The sequence below is a fragment of the Aulonocara stuartgranti genome (genome assembly GCF_965226115.1).
Source record: "Aulonocara stuartgranti genome assembly, chromosome: 22".
NCBI classification, from domain to species: domain Eukaryota; kingdom Metazoa; phylum Chordata; class Actinopteri; order Cichliformes; family Cichlidae; genus Aulonocara; species Aulonocara stuartgranti.
Window position 1 is genome coordinate 36669989 of NC_138957.1, and position 13276 is coordinate 36683264.

Consider the following 13276-nt stretch of genomic DNA (forward strand, 5'->3'; position numbering starts at 1 on the left):
TGCGTCTGCTCTTTCGTTTGGGTTGCACTTTAGTCATCGTGCAGCTCTCCACACTCGCACAGTTGTAATTATTCACACTGATTTGTGGTGTGGTTCAAAGCCGGTTGTGGATCACTGCATACATTTATTGATTAAACAGGACGGCCTCAAATATAAATTTAATTGGTTAGTTTATAACGTGTGTGTGTGTGTGTGTGTGTGTGTTTACATATCTTTGCGGGGACCAACAGTCCTTATGGGGACGAGGAGTTTTTCCCTATAAGTTTGTGTGTGTGAGTGTGTGAGAGTTTTCCTTTTCTGAGTGAGGTTAGCCAAATGTTGTGGGGCTGTGGTGCGGAGCTGTGTGAAGTGTTGAAATCTCGTGTTGCTTTTCTTTCTTTTTGCCAGTTTCTGTCAAGTCAAGTTTGATTTTAATCTGAAGTTTAACAACAGCATTAAATTTAACGCCATCTTTTGACGGCGGTCTCCAGGGATGCGATCGTGTCGTCGTATCATTTAAAAGCACGTTCTGCATCCAGAAGAAGCTCAGGTTTCATCTAAAGCAGCTGACCACTGCTGTCACTAACTCTGTATAAATTAAAGTTAGAAATCAGAAGCTTTTTGGACCCAGTGCAGAACGATGGTCCGGTCTTTATGTTTTTGAGCTCCTCACAGAGGCAGAAACATCAGTGAGCTATCGATCAATCAATCAGAATATTTTGTTAATCCCAGAGGAAATTATGTTGCCACGGTTCCTCCCGGACCGTGCGAGCAGTAAATGAAATGATACAGAAAATTACAGCATTATAAACTATAAGAAAATAAATACATCAGTGAATCACACACAGTATGTGTAGGAGCCCTCCTCATCACACTGATAGTGAACGTGTTGTTTCCTGTGTCGAGGATGTGCAGAGGTTTGGGGTGAAGTTTGACCCACAGATGAAGCTCGTGTTTTTTTCTCCTGTGGAAAATCGTTTTGGTCCTTTTAACAGAAATAAGTCGTAAATCATTTCTCACTTTTATTCGACTCGGTCGACTGCAGCACGCTGCCTGTTGGTTTCCATGCTCATCCTCTAGGTTTGGCTAAATGTGCACGTTTGCAGGAGTTACCTTCAGGCCCTTTGAACTTCCTGGGAGACGTGTTATTGCTCCCAAATGGGCTGAAGTTGCATAAGCAGCTGCATCTTTGTGAACAGCTCAGATTAATTCCAGCTTTTCAAATGTAACTGTTCGCTGATGTTCTCTGTTTTCTATTAACAGTAACTGAACATCTTTTAGGTCTCGAACTAAACCGTCGCCTATAAAAAGTTAATGTATAAAGTCTAAAGTCATCTTCCTGTCACTGGATGGACAAACGTGTGGATCATTTACTTTGGTGTCAGGAGCTGACGTGCTGCTCGGCTCTCTGTGGGAAACTGTTGATCTGTAGTAAAATGTGCCGCAGCCTGAAACATCACAAATGAGTCACCAATCCTGCGGTCGCATTAATTCACTGAGCGCTCTGGTTTTGATGTTACCGGGGACAATGGCGAACTCTGAGGTTAAGGTTTTAAGTCCATCTTAAAAGATTTACGTAACTATTTTTAAAGCCCGGTAGAAATGCAGCCACATAAACTAGTGCAACAGGGGTTTTTGGAAGAGTTGTGCTTGCATAACGCGCATTCAGCTCATCCCGGGTCGCAGTTTCCTTCCACAAACTGCTCTTTGCACAAGTGATCGCAACATCAAAAGCATTATAATCCAGAAACGCACTTTATCGATCCGATCAGCTGTTCATTGCACTTCGTACATTGGAATAAACGTCAGCGTGGGTTGCATGTCCGCCATTACCTGCGAAAACCAGAAGTGACATCACTTTAGGTGGGAAATGGAGTTTTGTCCCCTACAGGGTCTTTCAAAGGTTTACTGTTGTCATGTTTGACTTTCTGTACAGTTTCTCAGCTTTGAGCTCAAACTGCACTGTTGGAAATCTTTTATTTTAATGCTGTTTTTTGGAAACTGTGCAAAATAATATTTTAGTTTTCCTGCAGTTTACAGAAATGAGTGCATCTGAAAAATGAAACTATGAAGACACTCCAGATGAGTTTGCTGTGGTTGGAAACTGTTGTGTGCCACTTTTTTGCATTTACAGTTTCAGGGTAAACCTCTGAAATCTCTGTAAGTAGAAATATGTGTAAAAAATCCAAAAACTGATTTTCAATTTTTTTGTAGTTTGTTGAACTTTTTGTTTTTTATGTAGTTACTATGGACGTAATGCATACATGTCATTAAAGTTTGTGATGTAACGGTTGTGTGGATGTATAGAAACGTGAAATGCTCCCATAAATAGCACCACAGCAGGTGAAAATACAAAGATCAGCTCTGGCAGACTGGGTTGTATTGTGGCTTTAAAGGGTTAATGTGCTCTGTCCCTGTTAGATTTAATTACACGGATGTTTCTGCATTTCTCTCTTTTCTTATTTTGTATTTTTTGCATTTCATTTGTGGCGTTTCCAGTCCTCCATACAGGAAGACTCGGCAGAAGTAATCATATTTCAGAGGCGACAAAAAGGTGAAAGTCGAGTTTGCTTTACTGGGAAAAAAACCAACCTCGGTGTGAGAAACAGCTCGTCGTCCTCGGCGTTCGCCCCGTTTTTAAAGCTTCTTTACAGAAATCGTCTCCTGGTGTCACCTCTCGCTCATCGGGAAGAGAAATCAAACCCAGCCTCACATCGCTGGGCTCTGATTGTCCCTCCGGTGTCCTTCAGTCCTTCAGAAAGTGAAAGAGGAGGGCGATAAACACATCTTGGCTGAATTCAAGGCCTCGAGAGGCATTTACTCGTCCTCGCTGCAGCCTGTGCAGGTCTGACTGCGTGCCGGAGATTTCACTGTAAAACGTGTTTATTCTTCTTCTCCTGCATCACTTACTAATCAATTCCCCGCTTTCTTATTCTGCTCATGTATAATTTACAGGCTTTAATTTGCTGTGTTGATTTAAAAGCAGCGTGTGGAAATCACTGTAAAGGCAGCCGATAATGCGGAGTGTGTAAAAGGAAGAGGTGAAGAGAGGAGATGGAGGGGGCGAGTAATGGACAAGGACTGGAGAGCACCTCCTGGAGAGCGCAGACATGTTTTTGGACGAGAAGGCCGAGACACCTTTTTGTACTGAAAGAGAAAAAGTCAGAGGGGCACTTTGAAAAGATGTGACATTTAATTTCCCAAATTCAAAACAGAGGTCCTGTTTTCTGCAGGATCGCCTCTCCGGAGTCTAAAAGTGAGGAGGAGAAGGTTTGAGGGGGAAGAAATGATATTTGAGAGCAGAAAGAACAAAATGAGGAGGAAGGAGATTTGACACATGCAGACGAGAGAAAAGAGCAGCGGGACGGCGAGATGAGCGAGGAGACGCCGTAAATACAGTCGGGATGGGCGAAGGGAACGACGGGCTGGTTTTTCAATCAGGTGTGTGTGTGTGTGTGTGTGTGTGTGTGTGTGTGTGTGTGTGTGTGGCTCCTCCTCAGCTGGAACCAGTACTCTCGGTTCAGCAGGTTCATGCTGTAACAGTTTAAACATGGCGGCGTCCGGTGCCCTCGCTGCTCTCATTTTAACCTCCTTTGTAGTCCGAGCTGCTGCAGGGACCCGCCGCTGCGTCACACGGTGGTGTAATTTGGGCCGCCACGTATTTGGGAGCGTTTTCAACAAAGCTCAAGGCTCTGCGTAGAGTTCAGGGCACCGCATCTGGAGCCGTCATGGAGGACCGCCGGGGTCTACGGGGCGGTTCTCAGAGGTGTCGCCGGGGTACAGGATAAGTCGTGATGTGTGCGAGGGGCGTGGCTGTGGAAGCCTGCGTCCAAATCTGACACGGATTCAGGCTCAGCGAGTAGGATGATGGGAAAGTCCAGTCCACGTGGCACAAACCAGATATCTACGACAATCCCGACAGCACCTGAAATTGAAGAGCAGCTCTGCACGACGAACCACCGTTTGGCCGCATCCAGCCGGCTGCATCGCCGTGGCAACTCGTGCTGCAGACCCAACCTGAAGGCGCGGCCGCCGACCCCAGCACCTCTGAGCACGGGCAGCAGGGTCTGATGAGCTTCAGTAACTCGTTTGTCTTCTTATGCAAACGATAACGATGACCCCGTTTGAATTGCGTGTTGATAATTAATCTTCGCCGTCAGCCCGTTAACGCGATGACAGGATGAAGCCATCATCTGCACATGTAAATGTTCATTTAATGGAGGGACGGCGTCTGTCAGTCTGTGGCGTCCTAACGATCCAGCTGTGAACAGTCGCTGGCTTCACACAGAAACGCTGCCGTCTCTCCGCGGACGTGTTCCCGTTACTTACTGGTCGATCGATAAACCTTCAAGCGGGTAACCGGCTTCGTTACTTGGGCTCGTGATGTGACCTGGCGGTGAGCGGTCGCCAGGACACGTTTTCAGTTCAGTGACGTCGCTCTGTGACGACCGGTCGAACCTGCAGATGCTGCCGGTGGCTCGGTAACCGTGTCACATGATCAACAAGCTCAAAAGTATTTAAAAAATGCAGATGAGCCAGTAAATCCCCGCTGCGAGGTCCCAGCACCTGAGTCCTAATCCCTGCGACCAGGATACGTGATCTATTTATACTTTACAGCTTGTCCTCGCACTCGGGGTAAAAACTGCGAAAGAGCAGCTCGTCTGTGGCTGATTACGCGTCCGTCCTTTGTCCTGCACAGTCTCCTTCCATTATTAACTCCATGTTTTTGTTTCAGCTCGGTTTACATGAACGTCCAGTGGACTCGTCACGCTAAGTTATTTAGACACATTGTTATATTATTTATATACACCTCCCAGCATGCACTGCAGCAACTTTCCAATTTCCCAGAAATCTGCTTTCTTTAATTCTCACATGAAAAAGGTTAAACAGTGGAAACAGTTTTGTGTCTCCGAGCAGAATTAAAACCATGCGCCGGTGTCGCCTCGCTCGCCTCCTGCTCGTTTCTGAAAGGACCGAAGTCGCTGGCGTCATGAATTGTGACGAAGTGCAGAAACGGCTGTCAGGACGACAACAAATATTTAAATAAAGACATAAAAGGAGCGCTTTCAGTGGGAACGGCACACAGCTTTGAGTTACAGCGCATGTAGGGTTATGTTATTCTAACCTAAAAATCCGAGCTGCTTAAAGTCAAAGCATCCCCGCGAGCCTGGCCGCACGCAGCTGTGATCCAGTCACTCTGAAACGCGCACGTGCGGCGGGAATCTGCGCCGAGCGCTCTGTAGTCTGAGTGGACTTCCTTCTCTGCCTCGAGACGACAGATCTGAAAGTTCTGCAGGAGGCCACATGTGTCCTGGAGTGCCTCTGTAGTCCGAGTTCTTCTGACCAATCACAAACTGGTGCACAGAGAGTTGGCGTTTGTTCGAACTCTGTTTCAAATCCATCCGCCGTCACCTGAGAACGTGGAAGCTGTTTTTGGCGTGGTCGCATCAGCACCGTCGCCTCACGGCAGTGAGGGTTTGACTCTGACCGCTGGGTTCCTAAAATATGGCTCGGACCAAACCCGAACACTGACCCTGCTGAAGTCAGAACCGTGCAGATCAGTGCGAGGTGATTCGCTCTGTGGTGACATCACACATCGCCTGATGCTGCAGCTCGGGGTCACCTGTCGATCACAGCGACCTCAGCAGCTTACTGTGGGCACCGACTCGCTGCCGGAGCCTCCAGGGGTCATCAGGGGAACTGCGTGGTTTGGTACGGCTGCCTCGGCTTCGTTTACGCTCACCTGGTGGTGCCTGAACATCACCGGTGCGCACAGAGCAGCACCGTCGCTGACGTTCACGCCCGCCAGACTCGCAGCAGTTCCAGAGGCTGGCGTATCGCACGAAACACGAGCACTCTCTGCAGCAGCGCCGTTTAAAATATTCAGACTTTTCCAATATATGCATCTCTGAAGCCCTCAGCAACTTTCACCATTTCCATATGCATAAGATATTTCTGCTCCAGCACCAAATCACAGTCACCAGTCTGAGGAGCTGCTAGTGCAGAAAACCTGACCAACTGAAGCCAGAATTTCACCAGCGCTTGGCTGCTGTCCAGTCAGGCTTTTTTCAGCGCTTTGCTGGGCCGCAGCCAGCCTGCGGGCCGCTGCCAGCCCCACCGGGTGCTCGGGAAGGTTTGTTTTCATGGCCCCTTCTGCTTTGTTGAATGGGCTGTGTGAAGCTCGGGGGGTGGAGCACCGTGCTAACACTGGCAGGGTGACGGGTGCAGTTTGCGCACGGGTCATCCCGGCTAAAAATATTTGCATCCAAGGTGGCGTGAAGCAGCTCGAATGAAAGCATCCACCAAACGGCACGGCGCTGGGGTTGCAGAGGCGGCTCTGCACCTGATAATCCGGCGGGGGCTTATCCTCCTCGTCTTACTGGCGCCGAGACTTTGCTCGCTTGTTTTCGTGACCCTCCGGCGCTGAAACCTCATTAAAAAAGCCACTGTATAATTTCATAATGAAGGGCCTTTATCACCGCTGAGACGTACGTATGGCTGCGCGGTTATTGCTCGGCGCTGTTCTGATGCCGATCGTCGGCGAGATCATTAGTCTTAATTATGCGAAGGATCAAAATATTTAACAGCACATCACATCATCAGTTCAGCGGCGTCTAAATGTTTGAACGTTCCTGGTATGTCTGTTTATTAATTGTGGAAAACAAAGGCTGCATGATTAATGCGATGCCCTAATGTTGTGTCACTCTCTGATCATACTGTTGTTCATAAAATCGCCATCTGTTACCTCCAAATGCTGCACGCCAGTCTGCATGGTGGCGGCGGCGTTTGCTGCAGAGGGGGGGGAGCGTGAGGAGCGGTGCAGGTAGAGCGCGCGGGCTGATGGGATCTCCACAACCGCTGCTGGAGGTATCGACTACGTGGGAGAGAGTGACTCACCCTAAAAAGTCCACACACACCTGTGGAGGAGGTGTGTGTGGGCAGCCAGTGTGGCCGGGCAGATTGCTGCTCGCCTCTCTCACCGAGCCGCCGCCATCGCCAAAACGCTCCGTTTATTCGCTCTCCTATATGTTTGTTTTTGTGCGTTTCTCCACCAACACACCTGCGCCGAGCGGCTCGTATCAGAGACGTTTCACTCGCCGATGATTCACTTGTTTAGCTCGGCGCTCGTGCGATTTCTGCGCTTCCTCTGAGGTCTCGGTGTTACGTTGGGAACTTTTAGGTTGTTTTTCCTCTCTCGCTCGTCTCCCTCCCTCTGCTGTGAAATGTTTTGTGGTTGTGGGTGTTCAGAGTTGAGAAATGTGTCATCTGAAATCACATCCAACCCCTCCCCCCTCCTCTGTTCTTCTTCTGCAGATTGTTTTCTGCATCCTGGATTTCTGCAAGTGTGCGTGAAGAAAAAGTTCAACTGAATGTTTTTAATGACCGAACACGTCGATTTGTTCGTGCTTGTCATACCTACATACACTCGTTCCTTTATTGGTGACAGATATTCTAAAATTATTAAAGGGTTTAGATCATTTTCATGAGCTTCAGCAGCTCTAGGTTGCTGCCATGTGATTGGACAATTAGATATTTGTGGTAATGAGCGGTTGAACAGGTGTACCTAATAAAGTGGCTTTATAAATGCCCGGCCTGGAGCGTCTCAGATCCATCCCATCGCTGGTCTCACAGTGCGTGTTCACAAACAGCACCTTTGATCCTAAGGGTTAAACTTTGGTTTTATTGTGTATTTATTGTACTTTTGTGTCTTTAATGTATCGTTTCATAAAATTCTAACCAGCCGGAGGCGGGGTTGGAAACTAGGCTGGTTAACGCAGAAACACAGAAACATTAACTTGTTTAGTTCCAAGTTTACCGTTGGCAGGATGCGCTCGCCTGTCACTGGTTAACCGTACAGACGCTGAGTCTCCCTCCTGTGCGGAGAACGCCACCTCATCATTAACCACAAACACGGACAGACGCGCGGTCGTCCTTCCCCAGGTCTCTTCGGGGCTTCAGACGTCCTGAGGTTCAGTTTGGGGGGTTATTAAAATGTTTTTAGTCGTATCTGTAGAGCTGCGAGTAAATATTCTTAATGCAGTGACATGAATGTTAAAAAAATCCAGCTGTGTGGCGGAGGCACTGATGCCACCGCGCTGCCGGTACGAGGAGTGTAAGAGCGCAGCGAGTGACTCGGCTGACCTGCTGTGATAAGAGAACGTAATGCTGCGGTTGTCGCTGACGCCGTGGTCATCGCACGCCCACCCCCGCCTTTCATGTGAGTTTCATTTGAATTCAAATCTCAGTGACCTCCCCTGTTGTTGGTTTTTAGGTTACGCTTCAAATAACTGTGGTTACAAATATGAACGACTGTGATTTTTACCTGTCCAGCAGCCTCACCTCACACAGGTGTTCAGTACTTACAGGTACGTATACAGTACTGCCTCATTCACACACATGCTTTTTTTATATACCTCAGCAAACACACACTGAGGATGCATCGGGGGAAACTTGGTGAGCATTTTGCCCAACGAGTCTGTGACACTTCGGAGGTTGGACCACCAAGAAAATAAGAACTGTGCAAACTTGCATGTGCTTTTTAATGCTTGCAGGGTTCATAGGTCAGCACTGAAGCACAAGGACTGGACAGTGTGGGGGAAAAAAGCAGCCAATGTCCAAAGAACAGCTTTGGAAGACCTTCAGAAAGCTCTGCAGCACTCTCTGCTTCTACAGAAGGGGGCTGCAGTTCCTGGAGGGTAAACCCGAGTCGATCGCTGCAGTCTGTTCCTCGACAGGTGTTGGTGTTGATGTTGGGGGTGGGGGGAGCCGCTGGAAGTCAAAACGGGAAGCAAAGCAATCATGAAGGCTTCTGCTGGGAGTTTTTCCTGGGAACATCTCGTCTTTCACCAGCTGCTCCAGCGTCTCCATCTGTCCGATGTGATTTTGTTTTAATGTGAAAACAGCGATTGTAGGAAAAAAAACGGTCAGCGAGGCTTAATTTCTCCCAGCATGCTTCACAGGTAGATGGAAATGCCAACAGCAACTTTGCTTTTTGTCACCAGCCCCGGGCGATTGGGCGTCGGTGAAGTCGAACAGCCCACACGGGCCGACGCGTACGCCGAGCGCTTTGTCACCGACGCATCGATCGCCTCTGAGGCGCTCCTGGAAACGCAAAGAGCCACGGTTTCATCCACAGAGACTCCCGCTCTGCTTCCTGCCACAGTTTTTGGATGCTTTTCGTATTATTTTTGAACACACCCACACCCCCATCGGACGCAGCCGCTCAGTAACGTTGGAGTTTATCCAGCAGCACATAATTGAGGCCATGATGAAGTCAAGTGTTTTTCAGAGTAATGAGTGTTAGACTGTTTTAGTCTGGAAGGTAGATCTGCCTCACAGCTTCCCCCAAATCACACCCCCACCCACCCATCCATCCATCCGCAACACATTTGTTCAATTTTGTTAAGTGCCACTCAAGAGGTATTCCTCAAAAACAACAAAAAATCTCAAAATTGATTTTCTTTTTCATTTTTTTTATTTATTTATTTTCATGGGAGGTGTCAGCAAGGTGCACATTTTACACATTTTTAAAAGCTCAAGTGACAGTAGAAATGGAGATTTTAAAGGTAACTAATCCAATTACGCATGAAGAAAATGTGCTCACTGTGTTCAAATTGAAGATGGGAAACAAGCTAATTGCAGGAGAAGGAAGCACCCGAGCGACCCGCGTTTAGCCATCCTGCTAACGATCAACAAAGCACTCCATTTTTAAATGCGTCTGTCAGAGTTCACGAGAAATTCTGGTAGAAACTGGAACATCGTTTCTGAAAATTTGGATAGTGAATTTTGGAAGTGGAAGAAGAAACGCAGAATAAGTTTAACAAGAGGAAATGTCCTGTTGTTGGATGAGCCGCCCGTGTCCACTCGTCACCTCCCCCTCGCCGTACATGCCCAGTGAAACAACAGGATGCAAGATCAGTGAATCTGCAGACGTTAAACTGTGAGTGCTCCACGCAGTTGGAGTTGAAGGATGAGGAGATGCTGCACTGTAACGGCCAGCAGGGGGCGATCAGCCTGGTCTCAAAACCGCCCATCACTCCCAGGATCTGTGATGTCAGTCATCACTGTTCTGAGTCAAGCGCGACATTGATTTTGTCATTTATGCACCTGCTATGGTAAAAAGGGGCCGAGGAGGAGCCTCCAGGTGAGGAGAGCGTGGAGGAGGAGCCTCCAGATGAATTCTGACTTTTGGGAAGTTGTCTCGTTCTTAAAATAAAGATTTACAGAATGACGTTCCTGAACAGTCGCCCCCTGCTGGCAGATTTAAGGCATGGTGGCTTTGCTTTTCAGAGGGCGTCCGTGATGGAGTGAGCGGGACTGACCGTGATGTCACTCATTGGTAACAGTTTTGGGATAATTGGCACTTTCTCCATCCTTTGTGCTGATTTGTCAAAGACCCCCTTTAGCAAATGAAACTGTTGCCAATCACCGTGAAACGGATCGATGGCTCCTTGTTGCTTCAGACTCGTGCTGCAGGCTCATATCCAGGCTCCGCCTCTGCGAGCTGAAAGGCGCCTGAATGCTGACCGCCATGACAGAATCGTACAAAGTGAGGTACGCCCCGATGAGCGAGCTCCTTCGTTAGCTCCTCGTGGCTGCTGACAGGAGAAGCCCGAGTGTGAAAGCCAAAGTCAGCCTGTAAAAGTTTCACCCCCCTCGCTCCAGTGACACCATCGGAAGTTGTGATCAGCAGGTTGTTAGCTTACCAGCAGTGATGTACTGTTGTTATCACATGAGAAGGTGCGAGCTTGAGCTTGGCTCTTGCCTCTTTTGGCGAGACATCAGCGTATTTTTTGCGGCGCGTGTTAATTTGAGTTTGCAGGAACGCCTCGGCGGGTCACGTGTCTGCATTCACGTTTCTGACGTGCGCGAAGGGTGTTAGCGGCTGCAGCAGCCACGTCTGAACGAGGGGAGGGAAACCTCGGCTCACCGAGCAGGTGATGAATGAAAGCTTTTAATGCGCTCAGGTGTTTTCTTGAAAACGGCAGCGAGTGTTTGGTTTCACAAAGCTGAGATCACATTTCTGCTCCTCAGAGGTGGTCCTCAGTCAAAGCTGCGATACTTCACTGATATCAAACAGCACTCCCAGTGAAGGCCAATTGGAGATAGACTGCTGGGAAATTTCTAAAATTGCTATTCCAAATTTACAAGGTGGAGCGCTGCCACTGTTAGACAGTTTAGGGAGAGCTGCGGTGCGTAAACCGTTTTAGTTCGTCTCCTGCTGTGATGCAATCTGTTACGAGCATCAGTCAAATCACCCTCTCTGTTAGAGGATAAGAAAACACAGCCGTCAGCCAAGTCGGTAAACTCGGTAAACATTATGGAGGATTCCCCAACCTGCACGCCGAGCCGAGCGCTCCTGCTCTTTCAGGCTGAGGCGGCGCGGCAGCTTTCACACCTACAGCTGCTTCTAATACATCCCCGACGTCCGGGTTTACGGGTTTAAGATTAACGCACTCGAACATATTCTCGTCGTCTGATTTTCACCGTGTAGCTGCACGCTGCTCCTCTCTTTATGTCCACTCTGATTAATCCAGAAGCACAATCTGCTTACTGCCTGCTTTGGTGAACACAGATGGGCTTTTTGTTCCCAAATATTTAATTTCCTGGTGTGTGTGTGTGTGTGTGTGTGTGTTCTGATTCTGTCCAACAACTGCAGGAGAGATATCTTTAGAATAGATGGGTGGGTGACAAACTAACCGAGGATGTGTGCGACGTTTTGGGCCCGAGTGTTAACCCTCTGCCTTCGTCACCAGGGCCACGAGTGAGCCACGAAGGGGGAAGAAGCACTGATGCTTTTTGTGTGTGTGTGAGAACACATTTAAAGAAGAAGCACACTCTCATCGCTGAATAATTCATGTCCGTTTGATAGATTTTCTCACAGCTTTACGGGTGAATTTACAAACTTCAGGAATTTCTTCTTCTGTGGGAACCGAATGCGGTACACGAGCCTTGAAAGGATCGCTTGCAGGTTAAACAAACACTGTCAGGACTCAACGTCTCTATAAACTCTGAGGCACGAGCACTTTCTCCTTTTTTTAAAAAAAACATATATGATGATGTAAAGACAGGAAACTGTGCTCCTCAAACATAAGTGGACTTTATTAACCCTCATTTCCAGGAATAAAAACACTCATGGTGTATGACTGTTATAGATGTTGTGAAAACTGAGGAAAGTGAAGCCTGCGTCCTTTCTGATGACCAGCAGGGGGCGACGGCCCTGGTTACTTAAAGAGGTTTCTCTGTGTAGATAACATCTCATAGCAACAGTTCCCTGAAGGAGCTTTATATTGTAAGGTAAAGACTCCACAATGATACAAAGAAACCCAACAATAAGACGACTCCCTGTGAGCAGCACTTTGGCGACAGTGGGAAGGAAAAACTCCCTTTTAACAGGAAGAAACTTCCAGCAGAACCAGGCTCAGGGAGGGGCGGGGCCACGGAGACAGGAAGAAGAGAGCCGAGATAAATAATAATTAACGATTAAATTAAATAAAAACAAAGAGAGAAAGTTTGTTACCAAAAGAACAAAAAAATGGAAAATATTCACATCAACACGCTGCGATGAAGTGAGAGTGTGTTGCCAGTTTGAAGCTTCACAAACCCGACTGTAAGACGGTCGCCTCGTCCTCCTCGTGCCTTAGGCTGTAATTGGCCGGTTTGGGCCACTGTTAGTTACGGGGAGCAGCCCGCTCGTGTCCAGTTGGCCTGCTGATCAGAAACGATGAAGATTCGGCTCCAAATGAGCTTCGCAGCTTCTGTGTGAAATGTGCTTCCTCCTGTTTGTGAGTCGTGATACAAGACAAACGTGGGAAGTCAGACCACTCCCGCACAGCTCACCCTGTCATCTGTTGACACCACGTTTGTGCTTTTGTGTTTCTGTGTTTTCGCACCGAGTAGTGTTTAAAAACAGCTCTTTTTAAAACGTTTAAATTGGGCTTTTTGAATCCGGAGGGGTCCCGCTGCGGGACTGGAGACGGGGGATAAGGGCAAAGAGAGGTTGGTGATGGATGGAGAGATGCTCTGATTTAACAAATAAAAAATATCAACAATTCATTTGTAGTGCAGGATTTCTCCAAACAATTCCCCGATGACGGAGGCGGTGTAACGGAGAGGAAAGAGACAGAAAGCGGAATGCGTGTCGTGTCAGAGCGGCTCGGCGCTCGTGGAGTTCTCCTCAAACTATTTTTGCCTGCTGCTGCTGATGAGTGTGGTGTGTTCTTGACGCCACTTCAGCGCGCTTTGCACTGCAGTTTTTTCTTTCGTGTAATCATGTGAAGATTGGTGCTTGTTTGTG

At 48.0% G+C, this 13276-nt stretch overlaps 1 protein-coding gene across 3 annotated transcripts in view; it reads left to right on the top strand.

The window, feature by feature from the left end:
- Window positions 1–13276, top strand: part of LOC309699504 (zinc fingers and homeoboxes protein 2-like) — a 132777-nt gene that overhangs the window by 40180 nt on the left and 79321 nt on the right. The window lies entirely within an intron of this gene.